Below are 21520 nucleotides of genomic sequence, written 5' to 3'. Positions count from 1 at the left end.
CTTGCCTTCAAAGCTGGATCCAGAACATATCAGTTACCAACACAAATAGGTGGCTGTGCTGGGCTCTTACTAGGGGACTGGAGTAGGTGCAGATCAAGCCGTAGAGGGGGTGGACGTGGTGCCCGTCAGTGCTGTGGTGGTGGAGGGGGACAGGGTTGTAGGGGGCGGGGTGGAATTTGGGGGGACAGGATCCCAGATGGGCGAGGAGTAAGCCTGATACCAGCACTGACAAGTTTGTTCATTTGGTCAGTAAACTCCAGTAGGGGGGAGGAGGGTGATGGGATACCCAGTGAAGATGATGAGCTTGATGGAGTTTGAGCAGTTGGAGATGGTGGCCTAGGTGGAGTTTTAGTGGTTGGAGTCAATGAATCCTCACGAGCAGTGGCCTCTGGTGGAGGACATGAGGCATCTGCTTTTTTGCTCTGGCATCCCTCATGGTTAGAGCACACAGGAGGGGGGAGAGTTGGTTCTCCTTTATGTTTTGGTGTTTGCTGCTTTTGTTTGGATTCCTCTTGTCTCTTGTCCTTGGGAGTGGGAACAGTGTGAGGCAGGAAGAAAGATAGGTTGGAAGCAAAAAGTTTTACTCCTGACTTGTTTAGGGAAAGTCTGTCTCCTTTGAAAAAATGTCTGTGGTCCCAGAAAAAGTTGAAATTGTCAATAAAGTGCACTGAGTGGACATCACATGCAGTTGAAAGCCATCTGTATACTGCCAACAATCTGCTAAATCTCTCTCCTCCTCCTCTGACTGGTGGTAAGGGCCCACTGAAGAAGACTTCAGCATTCAGAGTTTACCTAAATCTCGTTTAAGCACTTCATATTGCCGTTTTGCAATATCATTTGCCCCTGTGTGCAGTACAAGGTATTTCAAAGTTGGAATTTCTGCAACAATACTGAGGATTTTGTTGGTCATGTTGGACACTGTATCATCAGGAAAGCACAGCACTTTTGTGTTTCTGCTGTACATTCTTTCCACATCTTTAATAGCAGAATCACCAACAATCAGAGTCTCAGGACCAGTCAGTAGCTTTCCTTGTAGCTTTCTAGCTTCTGACTTCTTGTCAGGCCTTAGCCTTCTCTGTGAGTCCAAAAAGTTATCCAGGTTTTCAGTTGGACATCCGGGGTCCTGCAGTAGTGGAGCAAACCGATTTTGTAAATGCTCACTAGCTGGTTTGGGAGCTTTGTTGCTCATCTTCCCTTTAGCTTTTATCCATGGCTGTGTCTTACTCTGCACAGGTGTTGAGGAGGATGATAACGCAGGCCAGCCTGTCGCATCACAGATCTCTGCGCACTGGGTTCTACCTGTTGGACGTCTTCCCATATCAGCTGATTTACTCTTGGGCTTTGCCCCAAGAGCATTCCAGGGAGGACTAATACTGGCAGATTTATTACCCAGTACACAGCCCTTTAGTTTCGAGGGACCTGTATCAGAGCTAATTAGCTGGATGTTAGCATTTTTCTGTCCGCTGTTTTGAGTCAGTGGCAAAGTGCTGTCAGCAGTAAGGTTTTAACAAAGGTTTTACTTAAGAGAAATGCTCAAACAAAGGTCGCTCACCAAGGAGGATGCAAAAAATAACACAAAGCGCTCTCCAATGAGGTTACAAGGAACAACATAAAACACTCTCTGTAGAGGACCAAAAGTACAACTCAAAGCAAACAGATTCGATAAACGATTTCTTGGAAACGGACAGAACACCTGACATGTGACACAAGACGAACTGACACAAGACAAAGGGAGACAAGGACTATTTATACATGAGGGAGGGAAACACAGATGAGTCCAATCACGGCCAGAGAGACAATCACCGTGGAGGGAAAATCACACAAAGGGAGGAAGTCAAGTGCCTGAAACGAAAGGGAAAAGGTGAGTACGAAATAAAACAGGAAGTGAATGACAAGACTAGACATGAGTGATTAAACTTGACATGAAAGTGCTTAACAGAATTAACACATTTTACGTGACATGACACTGAGTCCTAGTTTACAATGATGTGCACTTTGTAACTTTATTTTGTATCACCCTGTTTTGATCCTTTAGAAAGGGTTATTCAAGGGGCTTTTTTGTAACCAAATATTTATTTTTTTGTCATCAGTTTATTGACAGTGTTAAATTGTGTGAGATTTTGCTTCAAATGTGAATGACTGCTCAAAGCGAGAATGTTAGTGTGAAATATAACACTTCACGTTGTTTTCAATAAAAAAACAATTGCACAAAGCAAGCCTGTCCACTTTTCCATGTTGATAAGAGTATTAAAATGATAATTGATGGGACATTTAGAACAGATAAAAATGTGCAATTAATTTGTGATTAATCGTGAGTTAACTATGACATTCATGAGATTAATTGCGATTAAATATTTTAATCGATTTACAGCACTAATGGATATCTATAGATTTTATTAGGGACAATGCTTTTTCTCACCTTTTACAGATTTATTGTAGCCTCTGCCACCAGTGTATTTATGTGCATGTGAAAGGGTGAGTCCTGAAAGCGAGTTCTGTAAGTCGAGTATGACTAGAAAAGTGCTACATAAATGCAGTCCATTTACTTTATAGATATAATGGGCTCTATTTTCGATTCTGCCGCCGGCGCAGCGGAGGCACGGTGCGCTCGTCTGCATGAGCACGAGGAACAGCTTTCGGCCATCCACCAAGGTCTGAAGGTCATCATTGAGCAACAGGGGAATTTCCAGTCCTCCATCGCCAATCAGGTGAATCTCCTGGCAGGTCAGCTAGATTCTTCTTGTCAATCATCTTAAAGCTGCCTCTCCTCCTGTCATGTCCCCTGCTGCCACTGAGAACAGCTGCCATCCTCACTGTTCCTGACCTTCGACGTCAGTTTGTGGTGGAGGTGGACGCCTCGAATGAAGGCATTTGAGCCATTTTGTCTCAGAAGTCGGCCAAGGACAACAAGCTCCACCCGTGTGCCTTTTTGTCACGTAAGTTGACTCCTGCTGAAAAAAATTATGATGTAGACAACAAAGAACTTCTAGCCATCAAAGTTGCATTAGAGGAGTGGAGGCACTGGCTAGAGGGGGCTGAGCAGCCTTTTTTGATCTGGACAGATCATAAAAACCTTGAATACTTAAAGAATGGCAAGAGACCTAACTCTCGTCAGGCCAGGTGGTCCCTCTTTTTCAATAGGGTTAACTTCACGCTTTCATATAGACCAGGATCTCAGAATACCAAGCCTGATGCCTTGTCCCGCCTGTATGACCCTGAGCCTGCAGCCAAGGAACCTGAACATATCCTACCACTTGACCGTGTGGTAGGAGGGGTTACTTGGCAAATAGAATCAGAGGTGAAGCATGCTCTTGGTGTGAATCCAGCGCCTAGTGGTTGCCCACGAAACCGGTTGTTTGTTCCTGTGCCCCTCCGTCCACAGGTAATCCACTGGGCTCACACATCACTGCTCACCTGTCATCCAGGGGTAAAAGGAACTGAGTATTTCATTAAGCAGAGGTTCTGGTGGCATGCCATGGAAAAAGAAGTCAAGGAGTACGTGGCGGCCTGCCCAGTCTGTGCACAAAACAAGTCCTCTTCCAAAGCACAGATGGGCTTGCTCCAACCTCTCCCCGTCCCGCACCGCCCCTGGTTGGATCTCTCCATGGACTTCGTCACCGGCCTCCCCTGTTCTGAAGGTAACACCACTGTGCTGACAGTGGTGGACAGATTTTCTAAAATGGCTCACTTCATTGCTCTACCCAAGCTCCCCTCTGCCAAAGAAATGGCAGAGGTTTTGATGAACCAGGTTTTCAGGATCCATGGTTTCCCCAGAGACATTGTCTCAGATCGTGGACCACAGTTTGTTTCCAGGTTTTGGAAGGAGTTCTGTCATCTCCTTGGTGCCACCGTCAGTCTCACTTCCGGTTATCACCCCGAAACATGTCTCCGCTGCTTAGACTCCCAAAACCAAGCCTCCTGGAGTAAGCACCTCACATGGGTAGAATATGCCAACAACACGCTTCCTACCTCTGCTACAGGTCTCTCACCCTTTCATTATGTGTATGGGTATCAGCCTCCATTGTTTCCAGAAACAGAGAGTGAGGTCATGGTCCCCTCTGCGCATTCCATGGTCCGTCGCTGCCCAAGCATCTGGGCTGCAGTTCGCAGGGCTCTGCTGCGAAGCGCCATGAGGATGAAGAGTGTTGCAGACCGGCAACGTCGTCCTGCTCCTTGTTACAGGCCTGGTCAGAAAGTCTGGCTGTCCAACAAAGACTTACCTCTCCATGTCATGTCACGTAAGCTTGCACCCAAGTTTATTGGCCCATTTCCAGTAGCTAACATGGTTAATCCTGTGTCTGTGAGACTAAAACTCCCCAGGTCCCTGAAAGTACATCCCACATTTCATGTCAGCAAGGTCAAACCGCTCGCTGAGAGCACTTTGGTCCCTGCCTCCAACCCCCCCCACCCCCCCGGATTATGGATGGTGGTCTGACATACACCGTCAAAAGACTTTTGGCGGTCCATAAGAAAGGAAAGGAATGGGAAGGTTATGACCCTGAGGAGCAGTCTTGGATCCCGTCCAGTTTCGTGGTGGATCGCACCTTAATAGAGGACTTTTACAGAGACAATCCTCAGGTGCCTGGCCCATCAGGAGCCGTCCCTAGAGGGGGGGGGGGTTCTGTCATGTCACGTAAAATGTGTTAATTCTGTTGAGCACTTTCATGTCAAGTTTAATCACTCATGTCTAGTCTTGTCATTCACTTCCTGTTTTATTTTGGCGTGGAAAATGGCATGATGGCGCCAGGGTGCTCGGCTGGCTGTCTGTCGCTCTGCATGGTGCTTACTGTATGTTTAGTGTTTTACCTGTTCTGTCAAGAGGTGTCGTCTCTCCTCACCTATGATCGCCAGACTCTACTTGCCCGTCAGAGACGCCAGAAAAGACGGGGTAAACGAGGAGGCCTCCGGGTCAGGCTGGAGGCTCACCTGAGGTCTGTTCGTGTGCCGGATTATGACATTAATCGGCACTTTCTAAATGTTTCCTCTGCCCTGCAATCGAGGAGGGTTAGAACCCAATGGATCCGGCCGGTGCTTCCTGACGTTAGCGGCTCTGACAGCGTCAGCTGTTCGGCGGACCCCAGTCAGATGTTGCTGCCTCCTACTAGCTGGCGAGTTTGGACCAGGAGACGCGGCGTGGACTGTCGGAATCTCCGCACACTGAAGCGTGCTTCACCTTCGGACACTTTTAACCTCCAGCTGGCTCTATTGAATGTGAGATCTGTCACCAATAAGACATTTTTACTAAATTACTTTTTTACCTCGCGCAAACTGGATTTTATGTTCTTAACTGAAACCTGGCTCCATGAAGGTGATCTTGCTCCTTTTTCGGAGTTCCTTCCCCCTGGATGTAGTTTCCTCAGTTCCCCTCGCACCACCGGCAAAGGTGGAGGGCTGGCTTCCATATTTAAATCCATCTTTCACGTCCAGCAGTCTCCAGGTGTCAACAGCTCCAGCTTTGAGCTCCAACTCTTTGAGGTAAAAATCCCCATGACTATTCTCTGTGCTGTGGTCTACCGCCCACCGAAATTTAACAAAGACTTTATACGGGACTTTGCAAACTTTGTGTCGGGTATTATTCTTGAGTATGATCACTTCTTAATTGTCGGCGATTTTAATGTGCATCTCTGCTGTGAGACCAGACTGCTGGTCAGAGACTTTCTAAATCTAATTGACTCTCTTAACCTCATGCAGTCTGTTTCTGCGCCGACGCACGAGAAAGACCATATTTTGGATCTTGTACTGTCATATGGACTGAGTGTACATATAACTGAAATCTGCCACACACTCTTATCCGACCATTTCCCTGTTCTATTTTCCATCTCACTACCTACTCCCTCCAACACGGACTCTGTGCCCGCTCACCGTCTCCGTGTTTTTAATCCTTCAACCCCTCTGCAGATCTCTGCCGCCTGGAAAGGATCGTTTTCTCAGGATGATTTTTACGACCTCAGTGTGGATGATTGTATTAAGTTGTTTGATTCTCTCTGTACTGAGATCTTAGACACCATTGCACCGATGACTTTAATGCGCGTTAAGCCACAGACTGAGCCTTGGCTAAATGAGTCCACTTGTGCGCTCAGGCACGCATGCAGACAGGCGGAGAGAAAATGGAAAAAGGACAATCTCCAGATTTCTCGGGATCTCCTACGTGTTCGCCTTCTCAATTATCAGCAGGCTGTTAAAGCTGCTAAGGCTGAATATTTTTCCTCACTTGTCTCCAACAATGCTCACAAACCTCAGGTTCTTTTTAATGTATTTGACTCACCTGTGATGATGTCTCTGTTGAACTGTCTTCTTCTCTGTGTGAGGATTTTTTGCAATTTTTTGCTAATAAGATCTCTACTCTTAGATCCCCACTCCCTCAGCCTGTCCAGGATCCCTCAATTCCTACCTGCTAATAAGATCTCTACTCTTAGATCCCTACTCCCTCAGCTGTTTTTCACCAGTTTGAGCCTGTTTCACTTTCTGCACTCACTGAAATAGTTGAACACCTTCGTCCTGCTAACTGCCCATCTGACAGCATTCCATCCCGTTTGTTCAAACAGGTTTTCAGCTCAGTTGGGTCTTTTATCTTGTTTCTTATAAATCTGTGTCTCAGCTCTGGATGTGTTCCATCCTCCTTCAAGCATGCCATGGTGCAGCCTCTTTTAAAAAAGAAAAATCTGGATCCCTTGGTTCTTTCTAATTTCAGGCCTATTTCTAAACTTCCGTTTATTTCCAAGGTTCTAGAGAAAGCTGTTTTTAACCAACTTCAAGAATTTTTAGATCAGGCAAACATTGGTGAATTGTTTCAGTCTGGTTTTAAGCCTCTTCACAGCACTGAAACTGCTCTTTTAAAAGTCTTAAATGATCTTCTTTTAAACCTTGATTCTGGTAACTGTGCCATTGTAATTTTAATAGATCTCACAGCGGCATTCGATACAGTGGATCACACTATTCTCCTGTCACGTCTCAAGCGCTGTGTGGGCATTAAAGGCTCTGCTCTGGAGTGGTTTAAATCTTACCTTGCTGATAGATCAGTTCTAGGCCCTCTACTATTCTCCCTATATATGCTACCCCTGGGGTCGATATTTAAGAAGCATGGCATTCCTTTTCATTGCTTCGCTGATGATGTGCAGGTGTGCTTGCCATTAAAGGTCCCCTCCAAGGAATCCCTTGATGCTGTGTTCAATTGCATGAGGGACATTAAAACATGGATGGACCTAAACTTCTGAACATTAAACGAAAACAAAATGGAGATTGTACTGTTTGGTCGTCCTGATTTTGTCCAGGTTCTTGCCAGCTCCCTTGGACCACTAGCACCCAATATAGGTTCCCAGGCCAGAAACCTAGGTGTGATTATTGATGGGGCGCTAAGATTGGACAAGCAGGTCAGCTCTGTGGTTAAGGCTAGCTTTTTTCAGCTGCGGCTCCTAGCCAAAGTCAAACCTTATCTAAGAAGGGCTGATCTAGAAAAGGTTATCCATGCGTTCATTTCATCGCGCTTAGACTTTTGTAATTCCTTGTACATCGGCATTGGCCAATCAGAGCTTAACCATTTACAGCTTGTGCAGAATGCAGCAGCTCGTCTCCTAACCGGGCAAAGAAACAAGAACACATAACACACATGCTTTACTGGCTTCCGGTTAGGGACAGGATTGATTTTAAGATTCTTTTATTTGTGTTTAAGTCTCTGTATGGAATGGCCCCTGAATATTTATCTGACCTTATTAAGGTGCATTGACTCTCCAGAGCCCTGAGGTCAGCTGACCAGTTAGTTCTGGATGTTCCTTGATCCATCTAGAGGATTGGTTTGCCGTAGGCATTTAAATGTGCTATATAAATAAACCTGACATTGACATTGACATTATTTTGTACTCACCTTTTCCCTTTCGTTTCAGGCACTTGGCTTCCTCCCTTTGTGTGATTTTCCCTCCACGGTGATTGTCTCTCTGACCGTGATTGGACTCACCTGTGTTTCCCTCCCTCATGTATAAATAGTCCTAGTCTCCCTTTGTCTTGTGTCAGTTCGTCTTGTGTCACATGTCAGGTGTTCTGTCCGTTTCCAAGAAATCGTCAGGTCAAGTTTATCGAATCTGTTTGCTTTGAGTTGTACTTTTGGTCCTCTACAGAGAGTGTTTTATGTTGTTCCTTGTAACCTCATTGGAGAGCGCTTTGTGTTATTCTTTGCATCCTCCTTGGTGAGCGACCTTTGTTTGAGCATTTCTCTTAAGTAAAACCTTTGTTAAAACCTTACTGCTGACTTTGAGTTCTGCTTTTGAGTCCACGTCCCTGAGTCAAGTTCTAACACTCAGGCTATAGTGCAGTTAAACCATGACTTAAACTTTCCTTTCTTAAGTTTCCTTTCAACATACCAGCAGCCAGGTTTTGACAAGGAGGCGGCGGAGAATTCGCATTTGCCGTGTGTTTGGCCTTCAAGTGGCATTTCAGACTGGATGTGTGGGCGTGCCTAATGTTTTGTTTCCGGTTTACAATCGGATCCTGTAGTTTTTCTTACATTACTAGCAGTGGCCACAGCCTAGGCCACAGCCTATAAAAAAACTACAAGTTCACTTGGTCACAAAGAACGTTAATCGCACGATTTAAAAAAATGACGTCGTTAAAATTGATTTGCATTAACGTGTTAATAATGCAATATTTTTGACAGCACTAACATCAATAGAATTATACCTACAGCCAAATAACTTACATTCCAAGAATGTAAGATCTTAGAAGTTAAATGAACTTATTACTTTGCTAACCTTCTAATGATATTTAATACTTATATACATGATATTTTGATATATGTGGTGATCTGGTGGATAAAAAGTGAAGCTTGTGTTTTTTTCTTTGCACATTCAGATTTCCCATGGTACACGATTGCTAGAATGGAGCCAAATATAAACATAATCAAGTAGACCTAAGAGAATGAGGGTCACTCACTTGGGCTATTCATATTGTTCAGCTACCTCTTTTAGTCAAGTTGATGAATAGGTTGAGCCATAGTCATATTGGTATTTTACAACAATTACAACAATTACAACAGGATGTGATACCCTCTATCACAGAATCTGGAGTACAGTAACATTTCATTTTTCAGTGAAACAAATACTTAACATTGCAAAAAAAATAAAAAAATAAATAAAAAATCTAAGTACACACATTTAGTTTGCAAGGGTATACAGCATACAAGACATTAAACGTCACTTGCCTGTGATTCCTGCTTCCATCAGAAAAAACAAAAAACAATGGATCTGAATCTCATACTTGAAAATATTTGATGCTACAAATGACCTCGCCTGCTAGTTTTTGGCCCCTTACTTTTGCTACTCATATATATGGCTGTGACAAAACCAACCACTGCTAATAGGGCATGGCCTGCTACTGCCACAGGTGGCAGGATTGGAAAGGCCATTTGAGGGCGGGGAAACCAACCAAAGATGACCCAATTGTATGAATAGTATTGTACTAATGACCAAACATTTATGTTTCCCCTACTCTATCCAGCTACTGTTTTGTCTTACAAACTGACATACTTATCAGTACTCATCGTTTATTTTTGACCACAATAGGTTTTAATGCCATACTTTATCATATTAGTTTATTAAAGTAGAGTGCTAGAGTGGATGGCATCTGTGGCTCAGGGAGCTAAGGGAATGCTAATTCTGTTGCCTTTTTCCACTTTGCTTACATTATGGAACTCTGATCTCTCAGAGTGTTGGTGACTGAAGCGCATGGTTGTGCTGCATGTGAGGCAAGCAAGTTGACAGTGTTTTCAGGTTTGATTTCACATTGCTCACTGACAGGTCATTCACTGCCTGCCCTGGATACTCCATGTCCGGAAAGATTTCCCTTACAAATTGTTTACATGCAACCCACAGCTTACACCCCAACACTTCTCCATTTTTTATGATGAAGTCTAAATGAGGAAAACTGCTCACTGCCGAGGCGTGATGCAGTATTTGTTTGCTTAAGCATGGAATTTCATCCACTGTAACAAGCAAATTTATAATAGAAGCCAGTCAGCCTGTAGATATGTATAGTCTTACAGTTGGTAAACATGTCAAAAGCCAGACAAATAAAGATTCATGCATAGCATACTTGACAAATACAGAAAGGATCCAATATCAGTCAGTAGGAAGTGTTAAGGACAACACAGTGGCAGGCACTAATTATTGTTGATATTCTCAGCTTCATAATTACCATCATCTTTGTCAAATTAATTATCGTCATTATCATGAACGTATCATCTTCGTCAGCTGATTCACAATAACTCAATGCATGCTGTAGGTATTGCATACAGCTGTAAAGAGCAACAGCTCTAAATACCGAATTATTAGTGTTGGGAATGTTTCCGAATTCAAATTTGTAATTTCGAAAAGCATAATTGCTGTTCTTTTTTCTGAAGTTGAAGTGGATTTTAATTTCTGCTTTGGTGTAGTAGGATTTTTTCGGTCATGTCTTTCTCCTGAGAGTTTCTGAATTTAGTATCTGTGCTCTTCCTGCACCATGTTTAGTCATTAAGTGGGTGAATGACATTAGTATGGATTAGCTTTGTGTAGCCAGTGATATCATGGGCTGTGTTTCATGCATGCCAGTCTGCAGGCTAGACTAGGAGTCCAGCAGGTCTCAGTGACAGCATAATGAACAAATCTAACACAAGTAATCCTGTATTATTTCAAATACAAAGTATTGTAACTGGATGAAAAGCTTAATTCATATTCATATTGATATAAAGAACTGTAAGATCCTGTTGCAAAAGCAGTGGAAAGGAAATGAAATGAAGGTCTAGCCTTTAAATAATCTTAAACCATGTGCTCCAGATATAATGGTTAACCATAAAAAGACATGTTATGGTCAAATTAAATTTGGGCATATTATTTGTAATATTCTGTCCTCTAAGTGACTTCAGTGATTGCGATTTTGATCAGTCAGCTGACCTATCTGTCAACACGTTGACCCAGAGTAAGATTTTTTTTGCTTTCTTTGCAGACTTACATGTTTTGTAAAGTTTCTCTAATTATGCTTCATAGGACTTTGACCCTTTATGACTAAAAAAAATAAAAATAGCAATAATCTAGAGTTTCAAAATAATGTCATTAAGTTTCATTTACAGTATGTCTGCAAAGTCACACTGTTCCTTTCAAAAGCCTTTTGGGCTGTTTCTGTTTCAGACATGATTGGTTGTGTACTGGTGTGGATAACATTATGGTACTGTGCTCATAAAAACTGGGTCATGTGAAGCCTCTGTGTGATAGAAAAGTAGATATTAGTAATACAACAGCTTTTCATGTTAAAGCTATCTTTATGTCCGTATAATAATAATAATAATAATAATAATAATAATAATAATAATAATAATAATAATAATAATAATAATAACATTAATAATAACAATAATGATAATGTGATTATTATTATTATTATTATTATTATTATTATTATAATAAAGAACTAAATATCAGTCAATGAAAGACTAATGCAGACATCAGTCTTGTTCACAGTGACCAAAAGCCATATTTTGCCAACTGAAAGGTAATACTCAGACATATCAAGAAGCCTAACTACCTCATATTTAACAAGTAAGAAAACCTCATTAAACCCAAACCTAATCCCACTGTCACCAAGCTCTTGCTCATGGTGGGAATTGTTGGGACCCTGTCAATAATATTCCATCAATAATGTTCCATTTATATGGTGAATAAAGGTTCCAGTAACAATACACGACTAATAAATATTTCTTTTAGATAAAAGGAGAAGTTCTGTCATGGAAATTTCTCTGGCACACAACAACTAACACTTTTTTTTTTTTTTTTTTTTACCATGATTGGTTCTAAATTGCACAGTTCTTCTAGGAATGTCTCTAGAAATTAGTAGGAAATCAAATATGTGAAAAATAAGGTGTTACTATAGGTTGTTGTGCTGTTGAATTGAACTGTATTATACCACAGATATTTCTAATATTTTTAGTTCTGTTTTTATCTGTATAGTGAGGCACTGCCACTACTCTATATAAAATGCAGTCCATGTACATTATTACAATGTGAGAATCTGTTCCATGAGACTTGATTTGGTGACATGATGTTAAATTATGTCAAAAGAGTAACTTTTTGAGTCATTGTTTTGCCTGTAAAACTGATAAACTTTATAATAAGAATATGTGCAGGAGTAAATACAGTATGTATTATGTGAAAATACAATGTTACTGGGGAGCTCCAGTTTTGCAATTTGGAAAGACTCTTGGTGGCTGAAGTTTTATTGCTGTACATCTGATGTTATATGAGTCTCTGATATGTCTTGGTTGAAATTATTCAAAGGGCCAAATGAGTGCCATTTTTTCAGACCTGTGTGATTAATCTGTATTGTCAGAATAATACAGCAATGGCAATCGCTGCACAAACTGTATTCAAATCACAGCCATTGAGTTACATACTGTGGATCAGCTCATCTACATACATATAGCACAAAATACTTGAAATCTATCTGAACATTCCCCACAAATATATTTCAAGTAGTGAAAAATAAATCCAATGTGCCATTTTTCTGTGACTTCTCTGAATTTACTTGTCATTCTTTTAACCTGAAATGGTTGTGCTACCAAATCCATGAAGATATTCCTTAAAAGTCAAATTGCTGGCAATAGGCAAATTAAATTCGGACTAGAACAGGCATGACAGTTATTAGCCTAGGGAGGGACAAAACAGTGAATACCTACAACTGACAATAAAACAAATTTCCACAGTGAAAAAAGGTCATTTTGATTTGTGGATGAAGCCTGTCTGCATAAATCAATGAAAGAGGCATACACACAAGTGGGAAGAGTGCTGAAACATAAAAACAGAAATTCAGCAAGTTCCTGCCGAGAGAGTAGCAGAATGTGCTTATTAGTTTGTAGCAGAGGATCCTATCTTATGGCTTTGTGCAGGTATATGGCTGACAGGCAGTGGATATAGAGGCTGTAGCACTATCTATCATATCTTATTGTGTTCTAACAACACATTGTTAATCAATTCAATAGCTGAATAAACCTGAGCTCCTGCAGAGAAAGGGTTTTGTGGGTAAAGTATTAAATATCACAAGATTTTATTGCTTTCCTTTCATGCAGATTCATGAGGTTGCCAGGCTGTTTCCTGATGTGGCATTTAAGCCTTCACACAGTATTCACAGCCTTGCTCCATTGTCTGTCTTGCATGCGGAGCAGGGAAAAGATGGTAAGAAGCACAATGCATTAACCAGTTTGTAAGGCAGGCTTCACAATTATGCTGCATAGATGCATAGAGCTCATAACATGCTGCAAAAGGAGGTAATCCTGCAGCAAGTCTCCCCTCCGTTTTTGGCCGTTGCTGAAAATGTTACTTGTATCAACTTCTGAATGAGCATATATTTACATAAAATAATCAATGAAGTTGGGTGGTAAAACATCAAATATATTTTCTTTTTACATTTTACATCATTACTTTTTTTTTTTACATTTAACACCGTGTCATATCTTTTTTTGGAATTAGGTTTGTGCATTTATGTACTACTAATTTGCTTACCTGGATACATTTTGGAGGAAATATATTTAGTGGATGGATTATGTTTCTTACATGTCAGGATTAGGGTTCATTTGACATTGTTGGGTTTGTGTCCCACAAATTACCAGAATGAACATTGTTACTGGAAAATTCTGCCCTGGATTACATTCAGTGGCTTCAGAGGGTTTTATTTTGTTTTTTGCTTCTTTTTTTTTTTTTTTTTTGTATGTCAAGTCGAAAATGATGTCAAAAAAACAATGTTTTTATGTATCGCAATAACATCTGTGCATGTTTGAGGGTAGTTAAGGATGGCAAATTAGCCTGAGATATTAACAGTAACTGGACAAAATTACAGTAAGGATGTAGTGAAATTAAAGGTGGGTAAACTGTGTTCATGTGCATTTACCCTCCACTGCATCCCAAATGATTAAATCAACAGGGTAATATTCATAGCCACAATACACTTAAAGGAGCCCACTCTTGGCTTGTGAGCCAAGAATGCATAAGAGAGGAGGTGGAGTCGCCATTTTGTTTAATGATAGCATTCAATTCAATAGAGTCTCTTATGGTCAGTTTGAATCTTTTGAATATGTTGCCATTCAATCAAAGTCTCCCTGTCGATCAGTCTTTGTAACCATCTATAAGCCCCCAAATTACAATGCAAAGTTTTCCGATGAGTTTGCCAATCTACTGTCTGTTGTTTGTATTGATTTTGACTGTGTTGTGTTAGTGGGTGACTTCAACATTCATGTTGGTAATCTCAAAGATGGACATGCTAAAGAACTTTTAAACATCCTGGATCATTTTGGCCTATCTCAGCACATAACACATTCAACACATAACAAAGGGCATATATTAGATTTGGTTATCTCCAAAGGGCTTAATATCTCTGAGGTTGTGGTGACAGATGTTGCTCTTTCTGATCATTACTGTGTGTCATTTAAAATGGCCACACCTGCTATTCTTAACAAAAGTGGAACAGAGATTATCAAAAAGTGTTTGGAATTTCCCCTCGTGGGACTAATAAAGAAATATTGAATTGAATTGTATATTAATGATAACACCTGTGCAGTCTTCATTCAGTCTTTTACACCATCACCAACACTGCCCTCAGCTTCAACTGATGACCTTGTAAATAGTTTCAGCTCCAAAGTTATGACTATTGTTGACTCCATCGCCCCAGTTAAGACCAAAGTTTTGTCACGAAGGAAAATGGCACCTTGGAGAAACACCACACTGGTCAAAGTTCAGAAAAGGGTCTGCAGACAGGCAAAGCGCAGGTGGCGAAAAACCAAACTCCAGGTTCATTATGAGATTTACAAAAACAGTCTCCACACCTATAACCATGAACTAAAGAAGGCAAGGCAAGCATTCTTCTCAGAGATTATCAACAGAAACTGTAGTAATGTCCGCACTTTGTTTTATGTTGTGGATAGACTGACAAACCCCACAGCATCAGTCCCTCCTGAACTGCTATGCAACAAGTCATGCAATGATTTTGCAGCCTTTGTTAAGGATAAAATTTCAAGGATAAGACAAACAGTGTGCAGCTTCAGCTCAGGCAAAATGATAAGTCCATCTGTGCCTTTTTGTTCTCCAGTTAATCTGACACATTTTAACCTTCTAGATCATACAAGGTTGACAGAAACTGTATCACAGTTAAAATCCACTTGCATTTCAGTCTGGATTTCGTCCACACCACAGCACTAAGACTGTACTCATCAAAGTTTTAAATGACTGTGACTGTGAATAATGATGCTTCCAAAACCTCAGTCCTAGTATTATTAGATCTCAGTGCTGCCTTTGATACAGCTGATCATGACATACTTCTTGACAGACTGGAAAAGTGGGTGGGACTTACTAGCACTGTACTAGACTGGTTCAAATCCTATCTACAAGATAGAGACTACTTTGTATCAATTGGTGAGCATGTGTCTGAACAAAAAAAGATGATGTGTGGGGTGCCACAAGGGTCCATTCTTGGACCACTTCTTTTCAATATCTACATGTTGCCCCTAGCTCAGATTATGGAGCATCATAATATTTCTTATCATACCTATGCAGATGATACACAACTTTATATTTCTGTGTCATCACATGACTACACTCCCTTACTTTCACTGAGTTTCACTGAGTGAGTGTACTCCCTTACTTTCAATGAGTGGATGTGCCCGAATTTCCATCCATCCATCCATTTCCTATACCGCGTATCCCTTTAGGGGTTGCGGGGGGTGCTGGAGCCTATCCCAGCCGTCAATGGGCGAGAGGCGGGGTACACCCTGGACCGGTTGCCAGTCGATCGCAGGGCACAAACACACAACCATTCACACTCACACTCACAGCTAGGGGCAATTTTACAGTCACCAATTAACCTAATGAGCATATTTTTGGTATGTGGGAGGAAGCCGGAGTGCCTGGAGAAAACCCACACATGCACGGGAAGAACATGCAAACTTCACACAGAAAAGCCTGACCTGGGAATCGAACTGGCGACCTTCTTGCTGTGAGGTACCTGCTCCGCCACCGTGCAGCCATGCCAGAATTTTCTTCAGCTTAATGGAGATAAGACAGAAGTGATTGTATTTGGCCCCAAAATGAAAGGTCAAAGATCAGTGCTCACCTTAACTCCATGTCACTGACAACAACAGATAAAGCCAGAAATCCAGTGTAATTATTGATTCTGACCTGAATTTTAACAACCATTTAAAGCTGATTTCCAAATCAGCCTACTACCACCTGAAAAATATAACCAGTGTCAAGGATGTCTGTCCAAAGAAGACATGGAAAAACTTGTTAACACATTCATTTTCAGTAGGTTGGACTATTGAAATGGAGTCTTTACTGGCCTAAACAAAAAATCAATTAGGCAACTACAGCTGATTCAAAATGCTGCTGCACGAGTCCTTACAAACACCAGAAAAATGGACCATATCACACCAGTCCTCAGATCACTACATTGGCTTCCTGTGAGTCAAAGAATAGACTTTAAAATCTTACTGTTGGTCTACAAAGCATTAAATGGTCTAGTACCAAAATATATTCTAGATTTATTAGCCCCATATGAAGCATCCAGAGCTCTCAGGTCATCAGGGACAGGTCTATTGTGTGTTCCCAGAATCAGAACCACACAAAGTGAAGCAGCTTTCAGTTATTATGCTCCTCACCTGTGGAACATTCTCCCTGCACACCTGACGTCTGCACCAACTGTCAGCTCATTTAAATCAGGATTGAAAACATTATTATTTGCTAAAGCTTTTACTTAAAGTAAATATATCTGCTCAATGATTTTAATCATTCTAAATGCTAAATTATTGTCTTTTACTGGCTTTTTTTAAATTTTCCTTGAAATGTATTTTATTTTTGTTTTTCTATTCTCTTCTAATTTCTTTCTTTCTTTCTTTCTTTCTTTGAAATGTATGATTTTAATGTATTTTTATGCTTCTGTAAAGCACTTGTGCTATACAAATAAAGTGGCTTTGCCTTGCCTTGCCTGAACTGATCTTCTACCCATCCTCCTGAGAGGTTAAACCTTTGCTGGCCTTCTGCCCATCCTCCTCAGAGGTTCAGGCTTCGGGGGCCTCCTGCCTGTCCTACTGAGAGGTTTTGTCTTTGTCTACAGCCAACTGCAAGACCTCCATAGTGGTTTCACCTTTGTTGCTGACCTCAGTTCAGCCCTCTGGCTATGTGCCTGAGGTTTCCCATCCCGTCCTGAGGTTACCTACTCCACCATAGGCCAGTCCCCAGGCTAACTGCCTGAGGTTCCCTGCTCCACTCCTGTCCAGCTCTCCATTCTTCAGTTCCTTGACCACTGTGCTCTATGTGCCACACCAAACACTTAAAGAGACTTAGAGACTTGATATTCAGCACTTTCTGGATCTTTGCCTGCCTGTGACTGATTGGTGTTTGATTCACTGTACATTACTAGAGAGTGTGTTCTTCCAAGTTTAAAATTAAAGTCGGCATAAGCTATATCTGTGTATCTGTATATCAATTCATCCATCCATCCATCCATCCATCCATCCATCCATCCATCCATCCTTCCATTTTCTATGCCCCTTATCCCTTTCGGGGTCGCGGGGGGGGGAGCCTATCTCGGCTGTCAACGGGCGGGAGGTGGGGTACACCCTGGCCAATCGCAGCAGCCAAACACACTCAAACTCACACCTAGGGGCAATTTAGAGTCACCAATCAACCAAATGAGCATGTTTTTGGTCTGTGGGAAAAAGCCGGAGTACCCGGGGAAAACCCACGCATGCACGGAAAGAACATGCAAACTTCACAAAGAAAGGCCCGAGCTGGGACTCGAACCAGCGACCTTCTTGCTGTGAGGCACACGCACTACCTGCTGTGCCACCGTGCAGCCTCAATTCAATTCAATTCAATTCAATTCAATTCAATTCAATTCAATTCAATTCAATTCAATTCAATTCAATTCAATTTTATATGTATAGTGACAAATCACAACAAAAATTGTCTCAGGACACTTTCCATACAGAGCTGGTACAGGCCAAGCTCTTTTATCTACAGAGACCCAACAATTCCCTCATGAGTAAGCACTTGGCGACAGTGGTGAGGAAAAACAGGCAGAAACCTTAGGCAGAACCAGGCACTGGGTGGGCAGCCATCTGCCTCGACTGGTTGGGTTAGAAAGGGAGAGCAAGAGAGAGAGAGTGAGACAGACAGAGAGAGAGAGAGAGACAGAGAGACAGACAGACATGCAGTCACAGTAACAGTGACAGTGGATGTAATAACAGTAGTAGCAGTTGCAATGGATGTCAGACAGGGCCAAGGCAGGAGACGCAGCTGCAATCCACAATCCAGATTCAGCCACTGTCCATGGGAACCTGCGAGACGACAAAGCACAGAGACTCCGGGGAAGGAGCTAAGTTAGTAAGCCTACTCTTAAATGTAGAGACAGTGTCTGCCTCCCAGATAAAGACTGGAAGATGGTTCCACAGGAGAGGAGCTTGATAGCTAAATGCTCTGACTCCTGTTCTGCTTTTTGAGACTTTAGGAACCATAAGTAGACCTGCATTCTGGGAATGCAGTGTTCGAGTGGTGCAATAAGGTACTATGAGCTCTTTAAGATAAGAAGGTGCCTGGCCATTTATGGCTTTGTAAGTAAGGAGGAGAATGTTAAATTCTATTCTAAACTTTACAGGGAGCCAGTGCAGAGGGGCGAGTATTGGAGAAATATGATCTCTCTTCCTGGTTTTTGTCAGAACATGTGCTGCAGCGTTCTGGAGCAACTGGAGAATATTCAGCAACAAATTTGGGCAGCCTGATAGTAAGGAATTGCAATAATCCAGCCTGGAAGTTACGAATGCATGGACTAGTTTTAATACATCATTTTGAGACAAAATATGCCTGATTTTTGCAATATTATGTAGGTGAAAAAAGGCAGTCCTTGAAATTTGTTTTACATGGGAGTGAAAGGACATGTCCTGGCCAAAGATAACTCCCAGATTCTTTACAGTGGTGCTGGAGGCCAGCGCAATGCTATCCATAACTGCTATGTCATCAGAAAGTGATTTTCTAAGGTGTTTAGGACCTACTACCATAACTTCAGTTTTGTCTGAGTTTAGCATCAGAAAATTACAGGTCATCCAGGTCTTTATGTCCTGAAGACATGCTTGTAGTCTAGTTAACTGACTGCTTTCTTCTGGTGTCATTGATAAATATAGCTGGGTATCACCTGCATAGCAATGAAAATTTATTGCTTCCTGATAATCTTACCTAAAGGAAACATATATAAGGTGAATAGAATTGGTCCAAGCACAGAACCCTGCGGAACTCCAAAGCTGACTTTAGCAAGCACAGAGGAGTCGTCATTAACATGTAAAAACTGAGAACGATCTAAAATGGCCTGTTCTAAAATACAGGTTGATGATTTTGATGATGAAATTATTGAAATTAGTCTAAAACTGCAACAGGCTGAGTAACAGTTTCTACAGTTTCTGTGTTTGAAGACAAAACAGCACCTGTTGACGGCAGGAGCCGATGAATTCTGTCTCTCATAGTTAGAATTTTATCATTGAAGAAGCTCATGAAGTCATTACTGTTCAGAGCTAAAGGAATACATGGTTCAACAGAATTATGGCTCTCTGTCAGCCTGGCTACAGTGCTGAAGAGAAACCTGGGATTATTCTTATTTTCCTCTATTAGTGCAAAGTAATAGGCTGCCCTGGCACTGCAGAGGGCTTTCTTGTATATTTTAAGATTGTCTTGCCAGGCGAACTGAAATTCTTCCAAATTGGTAGAACGCCATTTCCTTTCTATTTTCCGTGAAGTTTGCTTTGATTTGTGGGTTTGAGGAGTATACCATGGAGCTAACCTCCTCTGTTTAATTATCTTCTTTTTTAGGGGAACAACAGAGTCAAGTGTCATACGCAATGAACCTGTAGCACTATCAGCCAGGTAGTCAATCTGGGAGGGACTAACGTTAGCATAGAAATCCTCTGTTGTATTGAGACATGGCATTGAATTAAATACTGATGGGATCATATCCTTAAATTTAGCTACAGCACTATCAGAGGCTCGAGGCTTCACCTCGTGGCCCTAATAAGAAAAAAACACGCAGGATAACAATAGGGCTCGAGGCTTCACCTTGTGGCCCTAATGAATCTAATGTGTGTGAGTGACAGCAGAGTGAAATGTGGTGAAATGCCAATGTATGGTCAGGCTGAAGTATGGAGTTATACAACAGTCTGAGAGTCTCTTTTTCTTAGTAATTTATCAGCAATGAAAAGAAAATGTTTTTCCAAGCATGATCTAAATAGTAAACAACAGGCTTAGTTGATTATTCTTAAATGTAGCCTTTTATGCAGTTGCATATGAGTATTGTTTTGTGTCATTTACCATTAGTCTATAATCATATTGCTTGTACTCTCTGCGTGAAGAACATGGATTGCAATAAAGATCAATGATCTCATTTCTGAGTAGAAAAATGTGTTAGTCTCATTTTGGTCAGAATAATGCATTTATACATACAGTATATGTCTACATATACAATGCATATGAGTATAATGTTTGTTTTTGACAGATTGTTGGCCATATGGTGTAGTATGTTTTGTGACTATATGATGGACAGTTTACAAGATATTCTGTCTTGTCACTCCGGTTGTTTAATTCTGCTTATATGCTCCCTGAAAGTCTGGGGTCAGCCTTGTTCCCTGACTGCAGTGCTTCTCTCTCTTTCCTCTATCCACACTTAATCTGTGGCTCTTTATAACCAAAGCCCTTGTCCTTGTATAATCCATGGAATAAAGTTGTTTAACTTACAGCCTTCATCCATCCCTCTTTTTAATCAAGCTAATGGAGGAACATATATTGTATTGATCTCTCTTGCCGAGGTTTTCAGAATGAATTGACAACCATTCTTTGCAGAGCAGCCATCCCACACTTCTTCGCTTTCCTTTAATTCCCCTCTATCCATGTCTGTCTTGTGGTGTTGAATAAGCAAAGAGATAGAAAATGCAACCATCTTTCATGCTTGCAGTTTTGCTACTCAACTTCACAGATCTCACACTCTGGTTGACTGATGTGTAACCTCTGAGTGGCTGAGCTTTTGACCTGTGAAGAGAAGGCTTATATCTTCACCCTGCTACTGTGGAGAGTCAGCTGCTAGCTGGAGAGAGGGCAGCAGGCCAATTCAAAACTCCTGTAACAAATCAGATGGCGCCCAGCCAAATGTCATACGGAACAGACAGGTAATGACAATTCACTTACCCCCTATGTTAGAATCAATTTTCCCACAATGCACCTGTCACAGAGCCCTCTGTAAGCTGAAACAATTTCTTCCTACTGTCTGACACAGTAATAACCTGTTAATTTTTTTTTTTTTTTTTTTTTTCCAAGTGGCATTTGGGGATATTTTGATGAATCATACTGCCAAACTTTTGAAACAAGATCTCAATAAAGTAAAAATAAATGAGCTCATCCACATTTCAGTGACACCATGGATGGGAAAGGCTGTCCACCACATTCTGTTCAGAGGATGGAAATCAAACCAAATTAAACCCATT

This window comes from Chaetodon trifascialis, chromosome 6 (assembly GCF_039877785.1).
Source record: "Chaetodon trifascialis isolate fChaTrf1 chromosome 6, fChaTrf1.hap1, whole genome shotgun sequence".
Classification (NCBI taxonomy): domain Eukaryota; kingdom Metazoa; phylum Chordata; class Actinopteri; order Chaetodontiformes; family Chaetodontidae; genus Chaetodon; species Chaetodon trifascialis.
The sequence above is the reverse complement of the archived record's forward strand: the minus strand, read 5'-3'. Positions refer to the sequence as shown.